Raw genomic sequence first — 10882 nt, forward strand, 5'->3', positions numbered from 1 at the left:
CAGTGCTCTGAATGCCAGAAATGTTTCAGTTTAAAACGTACTCTCACACGGCATACAAAGATCCACACTGGGGAAAAACCTTATCAGTGCTCTGAATGCCAGAAATGTTTCATTGACAAAAGAAGTCTTTCTCAACATGCAATAAGCCACACTGGGGGAAAACCTTATCAGTGCTCTGAATGTCAGAAATGTTTCAGAGACAAACTCAGTCTCACTCAGCATATAAGAACCCACACTGGGGAAAAACCTTATCAGTGCTCTGAATGTCAGAAATGTTTCAGAGGCAAACTCAGTCTCACTCAGCATATAAGAACCCACACTGGGGAAAAACCTTATCAGTGCTCTGAATGTCAGAAATGTTTCAGAGACAAACTCAGTCTCACTCAGCATATAAGAACCCACACTGGGGAAAACCTTATCAGTGCTCTGAATGTCAGAAATGTTTCATATACAAACTCAGTCTCACTCCGCATATAAGAACCCACACTGGGGAAAAACCTTATCAGTGCTCTGAATGCGACAAATGTTTCATTGAAAAAAGCCATCTCACTCAGCATATAAGAACCCACACTGGGGAAAAACCTTATCAGTGCTCTGAATGCCAAAAATGTTTCTGCCAAAAAAAACAGTCTCGATAATCACATAAGAACCCACACTGGGGAAAAACCTTATCGGTGCTCTGAATGCCACAAATGTTTCAGTGAAAAAATCCGTCTCACTCACCATATAAGAACCCACACTGGGGAAAAACCTTATAGGTGCTCTGAATGCCAGATATGTTTCAGTGTAAAAGGCAGACTCACTCAGCATATAAGAACCTACACTGGGGAAAAACCTTAACAGTGCTCCGAATGCCAAATATTTTTCAGCCTTAAATGTAATCTCACTAAACATATGAGAATCCACACTGGGGAAGAAAATTATCAGTTCTCTAAATGTCAGAAAAGATTCAGAGGAAGAGATCATTTCAAGCGCCATAAGAAAACACACCAAAATATTTTAGTGCTCTGAATGCCAGAAAAGCATCAATTTAAAACACAATCTCACTACATGAGCAGACGCACACAAGGAAAAAACATTACCAATGCTGTGAATACCAGAAATTCCGATTTTAATAAGCACAGCCTCACTAACCATAAGCGATTCTCCATACTGATGAAAAACCTTATGAGTGTTCTGAATGCCAGAAAAGCTGCAGAGAAAAACGCTATCTCACCATGAGAAACTCCACACTGGAGATAATCTTTAGGCCAAAAAAGCTTGTATCTGAAAGACAGAATCTGAAAGAAACACGTTAGTGTTAGATTCCTTACCTTAGAATTACCCCCAGGTGTCAGACTGGATCCGGAAAGTTTTTCGTCAGCAGTACCCCTGCACGTCGGTAGGCCTCGTCTGCGGTTCCGTGTCCGTCGTCGGCGTCGTGATCGCCGGAATGATGTCGCTGGAGTACTTAGACGCCACCCTCGCGTATTGACGTCAGTTCTTCTTTTTTCCACGCCAGCTAGCGCAGATCCGGGAAGAGCACGTACCTTTAGTCATTTTTTTACTAACATTTTGGACATTTTTGTCTATCTTTTTCGAGTCAAGTCGACTCCTGGTGCCAGTAGGCAGCCCTTCTGTCCCTAAAATTAATAATTATACAGTCTCCCTTGATAGACATTTTCCGTGGCCCAATCCAATCCACGCGCCTTGCAAACAAAATTTCAGTAGATACCTTAGGGGGAAAAGGCCTGTTGTAATTAAGGCAATGGATACATTTGTTCTTAAGCTCCATATACTCCTCCCTTCTACCCTGGCTCAATGGTGGGACCCCCCGCAAGAACCACACATACGGTGTGGATACCAGGGGAAGATCTATACGCGGTAACCCATTTGTTGATGGAACATGAGAAATATTATTGTTCGCTTGGCGTTGTTCAATTATAGCCCTGCTCCCATCTTCTATCAATGCCCTTCCACTCAACACAATGTGGTTAGTCACTGCAATATCATTAGATGAGATGAAGTAGGATTAGAACAGGGGCACTGATATCAGCTGCATTACTCGTAGGTAGTGGGGTAGAGGGAATTTCAGATTCATTAGTTTGCTTAGATAATCTCTTTTGTTTTTCTGTTATCCCTTTATCCCGGTTCCCACCCCGTGCCTGAGCCGAAGCAAGCGATAATTAGAGACTTGCAAGCCTGTTTTCTATCAAGTTAAGTCTGTCATAAATGGGGAGACATGTCTTTTTAAAAATGTGTTCAAGTTTGGTCCAAAAGTCCAATTCCAACTCAGCGGGAAATACAACACCAGGACTCAATATCGATGTGGGCTCTTCTGTGATGGGCTGGCATGTAGCAGGACTATGCGGAGTTGGTGGTAGGCAGTATATGATGGTCTCAACATAGTGGCCACGAATTCCAACACTGGCCTATTACCCTCGCAATCCCAACCCAGCCCCTGATCACGGACACTAGGGAAGGACCCTCACTCACCCTCCCTGCCTACTCCAGCTTTCCCGCCCTAAAGGAGCCGCAGGTCGCTGATCTTCTCCTACAGATGAAGTCAGGATCTCCTCTATATCCATGTCCCCCGCACATATTACACTCAATCCCAAAAGCGATAACTGGAGTTCTGACCTCCTTATTAAATAAGGCTATCAGCCTGGGCAAATTTCCTTCAACTTGGAAAAAAGCCTGCATCCGCCCGATTCTCAAGAAAGAAACGCTTAATCCCACAGAATCCAAACACTAACGGCCCATATCCTGCCTACCTCTACCAGCTAAAATCCTCGAGAAAGCTATGAATCTAGAATTAATGACTTTTTTAAAGCATAACAACCGTCTAGATTCTACACAACATGGCTTTCGAGCGTGCTATTCAACTGAGTCAGCACTCATTATGGCAACGGAGGACATTAGGAAGACGATGGATGACGGTGGAAGAACGGCCCTTATACTACTCGACTTAACCACGGCGTTCAACACCGTCAACCATTCCGTCTTATTGAGTCGATTGGAAAAACTGGGCATTTCAAATGCCGCTTTGGCCCTACTAGCATCATTTCTAACTGGCAGAATCCAACAAGTACATTGGGATGGACTCATCTGAGGAATTTACTCTCCCTGGAGGTGTCCCGCAAGGGTCGGCATTATCACCAACTCTATTTAATTTGTATGTAACACCTTTGGCCGACCTAATAAAATCCCATGGTTTAAAATTAGTGTCTTACGCCGACGACACGCAAATTATTGTGTCTGTCTCTGAATCTATTGAAGCTACTGCAGGGCGTTTCAGAGACTGCCTTCTCGACGTGAAAAATTGGATGAGTCAAAATTTTCTCAAACTAAATACAGCGAAGACCGAAGTTATAGAATTCGGTCAGAAGCCTTCGATCTGGAGTCACTTATGGTGGCCCCCGGAAGCTGGCTCTTGCCCGACTCCAGCTGAGAAGGTCAGAAACCTCGGGTTTCTGCTGGACAAAAACCTCTCCTGCACGGCACAAGTTAATCAAGTCACCTCAGCATGCTTCCACACTATGAAGGTACTCAAGAAAATCTTACCTTACATTCCCTCCACCTTAAAGAAGACCGTCGTAGCTGCCCTAGTAATGTCTCAGGTCGACTATTGTAATTCTCTCTACCTGGGTACGGGAGAAAAACAAATGACCAAACTGCAGGCTATCCAGAATGCGGCTGCTAGAGCTCTGCTGAACCTGCCAAGGCGCCACCCCACCTCTAAAGCCATACGAGAGTTACACTGGCTCCCAATCAGACGCAGAGTACAGTTCAAAGCCCTCTGCCTGGTCCACAAGTCCATTCATGGCAAAGGTTCAGATGACCTGGCCAAACTCCTCCCACGCTATGTGCCTAACCGAACCCTAAGATCTGCCAATCAAGACCTGATCTGTGTGCCTAGAATTTGGAGAGCGCGCTGGGGCGGAAAATCCTTTTCCAATCAGGCCTCCAAACTTTGGAATACACTACCCTCTGTGCTCCGGTCACAACCTTCTAATTTAAGTTTCAGAAAATCATTGAAAACGTGGCTGTTCTCTCTGCCCTGATCTGTCTCATTCTTGTCTTCTATTCTACAGCGCCAAGACACCGCGGCATTCGAGCGCTTAAAAAAACTTTCAGTCAGTTCAGTCAGTCAGTGGTATTGTACTTCCCCCTACTTTATCAGATTTCTGAATTTTAGCTTTTCTTTTGACACTTAATGTTGGAGGTCCAGGATGCACAGTGTGAAGGTTAGGGGCATTTCTAGTATTTAGCATGGCGGCTTCACATACTGGTTTGCAAGGCAAGCCTCCAGCAATTTGCAATTGTTGGTTGCCCTTTCGCACGTCATTGCCTTCTGGCCTTGTAAGATCAATATTTTGTAGGGGGTTTGGCGAAGATGCCTGGGCCAAACTTCCCATTGATGCCCGTTTGTTGAAAGCAGGGTCAAGTGACAATCTTCTTTCTGTCAGCTCTATTTCGTGGGCCAGAACGGAAGACGCCCTCGCGAGAAACTGGTCCAGGGTACCCACTATTGACCCACCATTAGTTGATTTCCTGCCTCTCCCAGCCTTAGGAGTGGTAATTTCCGATGAGGTTTAAATCAACTACATCTTTGAGTGTGTAAATGATAGCTAGTAATTAGATCATCTACAACAAATGGCAGGGTATAAATCATGCACCGACCTTGTAGTGGAGATATTATTATCATTATTATTATTATTAGCGGGTTTGTAACGCGCTTGAATAAACTCCTGAAGGAGTATCTCCGCTCTCCAGAGACGACAGTAGCCAACCAAAGGGCGATAGTCCAGCACGAAGAATCATATATGACTAAATCATGACCAAGCTAATTCAAACCTGAAATAAAAAAGTTTTCAATTTTTTCCTAAAAACCAAGTAATCCGAACAATGCCTAAGTTGGAGTGGAAGACTATTCCACAGAATTGGGCCCACCACTGACAGAGCCTTGCCACCCTGTGTGGCCCTTTTAATCTTAGGCACCCTCAGAAGCAGCTGATCACTTGACCTAAGGGCACGTGTGGGAACGTAAGGAACAAACTTCTTTGCCAGATAAGAGGGTCCTAGGTCATGCAGTCCCTTGTGTACTATACAGCATGTCTTAAATTTCACTCTTTGGCGAATAGATAGCCAATGAAGTTTTTCTAGCAGAGGTTTTGATGGAGATCTGGGGGGACCGTTGAGGACCAACCTGGCCGCGGTATTCTGTATCACTTGAAGTCGGTCCAATACCTCTTCATTAGCAGATGCCAGGAGGCCATTACAGTAATCAAGTCGGCTGATCACTAAAGCCTGAATCAAAGTCTTTCTGATGGAGTCCGGAAGGAGCGGAATCACCTTACGGATGAGTCTTATCATATGAAAACAGGACCCCACTGTATTTCCATGCTGTTTCAAAGTCAACTCCTGTTCTAAGCAGACCCCAAGGTTCTTAATTACTTGCTTTGGTTCGGGAACTGGCCCCAGATCTAATGGCCACCAATCAGGGGCCCATAATATCTTGGCCTCACCGAAAAGCATAACCTCAGTCTTACCAAGGTTACACTGAAGAAAGTTGTAAGAAATCCACTGGGATACTGCTTTCATCCCCTCGGAGAAAGATTGTTTAACCTCCGGGGTTAAAGATTTAAATGGAAAAAGCAGCTGGTTATCGTCAGCATAGGACACTGGACAAAAACCAAAGGCTCTCATAATGTTTGCCAGGGGGGCCACGTAGATGTTGAAAAGAGTAGGGCTCAAACAAGAGCCCTGTGGCACCCCCTTGGTGATCTTAACCTCATCCGACCGAAACTCACCCTTGGTGACACATTGAGTCTGGTCGGAGAGAAAGCTCTTTAGCCAGGCCAGTGCCATGCCCTCCAGTCCACTCTCAGCCAGTCGTTCGATCAGGATCTTATGGGAAATAGTATCGAACGCTGCCGATAAACCCAGCAGTACCAGGACAGCTGAAATACCTTTGTCCTGGTACATGCGGAGGTCATCAGTTATCGACAGCAAGGCCGTTTCAGTACTATATTTCGGCCTAACACCGGACTGAGAGGGATCTAGGCTGGCTGATTGTTCCAGGAAGTTAGACAAATGCTTATTAACATGCTTTTCGATGATTTTGCCCATGAATGGCAGCAGGGAGATAGGTCTAAGGTTGGACATACCGGTCCATGGAACAGAGGTATTCTTCCAAATAGGTCTTATAAGAGCCTTTTTCCACTCTTGTGGAACACAACCCGTATTAAGCGAGAGGTTCACAAGGTTCTGGATTTCGGGAGCAAGTACCCTGCCCACGACTCCCATTGTTCTCGCAGGTAACTGATCTGAAGGACTCCCACTTTTTATGTTGTCGATCAGCCCCTCTACTTCTAACAGGGTGATATTAGAAAATTAGAGTAATGGGTCAGGATTGACATCCACTCTCGCCTGTATAAAAGTTATGTGATTACTTGTGGATAAGATAGATGCCCTGATTTTTCGGTAGATAATGTCAATCTTATCAGTGAAAAAACCAGAAATGTCGTTGCATAATTGCTGAGACGACATTTCCGTACTTTCACACGCCACTGGTTTTAGGAAGGTGTTTAAAATTTGATATAGCACTTTAGGAGCATTGCCTGCCGCCTCCAGTTGTGAGGTAACATGACTCTTACGTGCAACTCGGATGGCTTTATGGTAGGTGCTTAGTGCCATATAATTGCTGGATTTATCCACCTCCAAGTGCGACTTTCTTCAAGCTTTTTCTAGTTTCCCAGCGGTGCGTTTAAGGACCCGCAGTTCTTCAGAAAACCAGACTTCCTGTTTTTTGGCAGGACGTTTTTTGAAAGTTTTAAGTGGGGCAATCTGTTCCACTGCTGTGTGTATCGCAAGTTCATATTTAAGTAAAGCGGAATCAATATTTTCCGTGGGCGGAAATTTCGGCGCAATATATATCTCCTTAAAAGTTTCGTGAGATATTTTATGCCATTGTCTTCGCTGTTCTGGAATCTGTAAAGAGTGGCTGAGAGGTACATCAATTTTAGGCATTGAAAACTCCAAAATAAAATGATCTATCCAGTTAGTCTGTTTTGGTGCAAAACACTCAATGTCAGGAAAATTGGAAAAGATCAAGTCTAAAGTATGCCCCGCCCGATGGGTAGGCCCACTATTGCACTGCTTTAGCCCTAACAGAGAAACATCATTCAGGAATGACTGGGCATCCATATTATCTTTTAGCTCACTGTGGATATTAAAGTCTCCAAGCAGTAAGAAGTCTTTATCCGTGTTAACATAGGGAGCCAGTGCTTCCACCAAAGAGCTGGAGACTTTTTTCATAGGGCCCGGAGGGCGATAGACTAAAGCTCCCTTCCTGTAATATTTAGCAGACGTACCAATTTTAAAAATCATCATTTCAAAAGCAGAGGTACAACATTGATCTAGAATAGAGACAGGTATGCTGAATTTATGAACAATCGCTATGCTCCCTCCTGCTTTAATAGGCCGATCCAATCTAATAATCTTATACCCTTCTGGGATCCCATAGGTGATAACAGGGACCGAATGGGGTTTGAGCCATGTCTCAGTAAGGAAACAAAGATCAGGTTTGTGCGTAGACATAAGATCCCACACCTCAGTGTAATGTTTGGGCATAGACCTTATGTTACATAACAGGTTTCTCCCTCCCTGAGTTGTTTCGATGACTGTACATGTGGTGTAATTTTGGGAGTAATCCATATTCCTGTAAGAGGGATCGCTTACTGTCTGGAAATGACAGCGCCTACATGAGAACGGCCCCTCGGGAGGGGGTCGCTCTTCTGTCCCACAAGTAATCTGTGGTATTACCCTTAAATGCATCAATGCCTGGGAAGAATAACTCACCGTAACCTTAGAGGGCATACTTCCTCCTGTGGATATTGGCGCCATGGCCCCTGGCCTCATCCGGTCGCGGACGGGCGCAGATGGGCCTCTCTCTGGCTTGTCTCAGGCGCCTCCTGAGGCGCTCCCCTGCGCGCTCCGAGCGACGAGAGGGCTAAATAGCCCCTCCTTGTGTAACACTAGACCGCCACCCGCTTCGTGTTAGCGGAAGTGGAGTCAATGCCTGTCTCTTTCCTGTCAAGCTACACCATCGAGAACAGACTTCCTAGTGTGTGAGTGTAATTTAATACCCCAATAGTCCCAGCAACGTGAGGAATAGCTTATTAAAACGGCGATACTAACTGTGTTTAAAAATATTCAGTGCGCAATATAAAAACCATCTATATACGAATGGACAATATTAAAATATCAATATGCAGGAATTTTCACCGTTTAAATGCTCGGTCCTTTTTTAGAGGTGCTGTGCGAGCTAGCTGGCGTCAAGCGGCTCGGGGAGACACTGCCACTGCCTTCCCTAACTACTGCCTTCCCTATTAGGGGGGAACCCCGTCCCGTCCTCGGTCGTTCATGTACGGGCTCAAACAGGCCCTCCCTTGGCCCGGGCTTCGCCCGGCGCGCACCTGCACGCGTCCCGCGAAGCGGGGGCCTCGAGCCGTAAAGTAGTGCGGTGGGTGGGATTGCGCTTCAGCCCAGGTGAGTGCAGTTAAGGGGATTCTGGTGTCTGTAGTTCCCCAAGCTTCCTTGTAGCAGAGAACACCCAGCAGCAACAAAGTCCGGCTGCAAGCGGCTCCCGCGAAGCGGGGGCCGCGAGCCGTAAAGTAGTGCGGTGAGTGGGATTGCGCTTCAGCCCAGGTGAGTGCAGTTAAGGGTATTCTGGTGTCTGTAGTTCCCCAAGCTTCCTTGTAGCTTAGAACACCCAGCAGCAACAAAGTCCGGCTGCGAGCAAGCATTTGTTGTACACACTCAGTCAGCAAAAGGTTTCATACACTCAAGGACTGAACTCCAGGCTAATTGTTTTATATCCACAGTTATAGTTGTTTTATTTTTAGAACTCTCATGTAATTACTTTGCAAAGGAGCAATAAAGGTTGTGCACACAATGGATACAGTATTAGAAGTAAGCAACACAAACCTAAAACACACTATATCATTGACTTCAATGGGTTTTCCACATATAAGTACAGTTGATTACTTTATAGATTACTTTGGTAGTTCCAGGACTAGATCCTAGATTCAGTTCTGGGGTCTAAGCTGAAACCAGATTAGCAAAAAAGTTACTGTAGTGAATTTTCATGAATATAAAGCTGTTTTAAAAGTTAACACTTAGAAACTTTTCAATGAAAATCTGACTATGTTATTCAATGGGAGAAAATTCAGGTTGCAAGTAAATTACGATTGCGTTACTTTTATAATCCAGCACTGGTCTCCTAGGGCCAGCACTGGGGTCTTGACTTAAAACAGGTAGGTAATTGCGTTTCAGTATTTCGTGTGATTTTTAAAGAATATTTCAAGTTTTCAAAAGTAGACACTTAAAAGAAATTTCATAGAAAAGCAGACAATGGGTTCCTATGGAGATAATACTGATTAATAGTAAACCCGGAAAGGATTAATTTTACGGTTCACTACTGGGCTGAAAGGTACAGTACTGACTTCTCCCCTGGTCACAGTTGAGTACTTTGGAATTCGGACTTTGGCTGATTTTATGTGAATATTTTCAGTTTTCAAAACTTCAAAATTGGTCAATGTTATCCAATGGCAGGTAAGTGAGCTACCGGTTCCCAGGTGATTACGTGGTTGGTGAAGTTAAGGTTCTGGGCATAGACTCAGGGGTCCCCCAGGGTCAGGTAAGTACTGTTAGTTCAATCCCAGCAGCACAGGGGCGGCCGGGTGCAGAGGTAGGTAGGCCCAATGATATCCAATGAGGGAAAGGGAGCCTTCGGTTGGTGGCTGCTGGCTAGCAGGCCACGCGGCTGTGGGAGCTGGGCTCCTGGTCACTTGCTCAGGGCAAGGGGGAAGTAGGCTAGGACAAAGGTGGCACAGCCAGCGGCTCTCGGGCGGCTGGGTACAGGGTGCTTTTGAGCCGTTGGCGCCCAATGTTATTCAATGGGAAAGGTCAAAAAGGAAAAAAGGCTGCAGGCTCGGGGACGGAGACTCTCCAGGGGCGACCAGCCCTTCGAGAGGTAAGTTGGGGTCTTGGAGCCCAGGTAGGTACCCCAAAGGGGGGCACAGGGAGCCGCAGGGTGCCGGGTGCAGGGGTGTCTTTGGGTGTCGGAAAAGCTTACCCTCGTGGTGGCCCCTGGTTCTGAGTCTGCAGGCGTCGTCTGGGTCGTCGAGGAGGGTCTTTTGGCACTGGACTTCGGGTCCCAGTCGTGGGGGGGGCGTTCTCGTGGTCTTGGTTCGGTTGGGCACGGCCTGGGCTCGGCGGGTGCAGAGTGGGCTGGTCCGGAGCTTCCTGGTTGGCACCAGGGCGGTTGTTGCAGCAGACCCTCTGCTGAAGGGAGTCCCAATCTTCAAGAGGGTCAAGGCAGGCAGGTCCTTTGGATGTCCCAAGGTTGCTGTCCACAGGAGTCGACAGGGTTAGGCAGGATCAGGTTCCAGGATCAACAGGCCGGTAGGACTGGGGCCAAGTCAGTTGTTGTTGTCCTGTTGTTAGCAGCTGCACGGCGGGTCTTCTTCTTCTTGATCTTCTTTCTTCTTTGGTTATCGAAATCTGTTCAGGGTGCCCCTACTAAATTTAGGGGCGTTACAGGTAGGACAAAGACAGGGACCAATGCGTCCCTGTCCTGGGGTGAGTACACCCCGTAGCCTGCTCCTCTCCTGGGGGAGGGGGGCAGGAGCCTAGCTGTGATTGTGCAGGGCCCCCCATCTACAAGATGGCCGGAGCCCGGGGTTGTGCTTCACCTCGCCTCCTCCACCTGAGGGGTGGAGTTGGCAAGGCTGGCACCCCCCCCCCTTCCTGACGTAGTTTTTCCCGCCAGTCTTGTTATGTTATGTTATGTTAATCTTTATTTGAGAGCGGACGCACACCAGGTTGGTTTCTTGGC

Source organism: Lissotriton helveticus, chromosome 1_2 (genome assembly GCF_964261635.1).
Source record: "Lissotriton helveticus chromosome 1_2, aLisHel1.1, whole genome shotgun sequence".
Lineage (NCBI taxonomy): Eukaryota > Metazoa > Chordata > Amphibia > Caudata > Salamandridae > Lissotriton > Lissotriton helveticus.